Source organism: Penaeus monodon, chromosome 21 (genome assembly GCF_015228065.2).
Source record: "Penaeus monodon isolate SGIC_2016 chromosome 21, NSTDA_Pmon_1, whole genome shotgun sequence".
Taxonomy (NCBI): Eukaryota; Metazoa; Arthropoda; class Malacostraca; order Decapoda; family Penaeidae; genus Penaeus; species Penaeus monodon.
Window position 1 is genome coordinate 11,016,012 of NC_051406.1, and position 469 is coordinate 11,016,480.

Here is a 469-nt window from a genome sequence, read left to right on the forward strand (position 1 = left end):
TATTTACAGAAGTAAGATTTCTGCCAAGTCATTCGCTTTAGATAGATGTTTCCTGATGGAGAGATTTCTCGCAAAAATGAAACCATGGATGGCCGAAGAATTTTGACTTCATAACTTTTTTATTTCGTTAATTCTGCTTCTCAAGGTTAAAATCGGAATCCCCAGATTCATCAAAGGATTAAAGGATTGTTGCACTGGTATTTCCGCAAATGATTAAACGGTTGTACTCATCACTTTCAAATTATGAGAATCTGATTTCATGCAGTCATTTCCAGGGCAATTACTTTATTTTACAATTCATTAGATTTCAAAATAACCTACATATCCTAAAGAGGGGTTGCGCTGTCAGGTACTGAAATATATTTACCGCTACCGAAAGGGAAAGAGGGGAAATAGATAGCGTTGAGTGATATCAATGCAGCCACATAAACATATCCAAATGATTGTAGTGACACTGACAGGAATACAA

General features: G+C 35.8%; 1 protein-coding gene across 1 annotated transcript in view; it reads right to left on the reverse strand.

Annotated features, from left to right (window-relative positions):
* Positions 1-469, reverse strand: part of LOC119586218 (titin-like) — a gene marked incomplete in the record, with an annotated part of 13,809 nt that overhangs the window by 9,304 nt on the left and 4,036 nt on the right.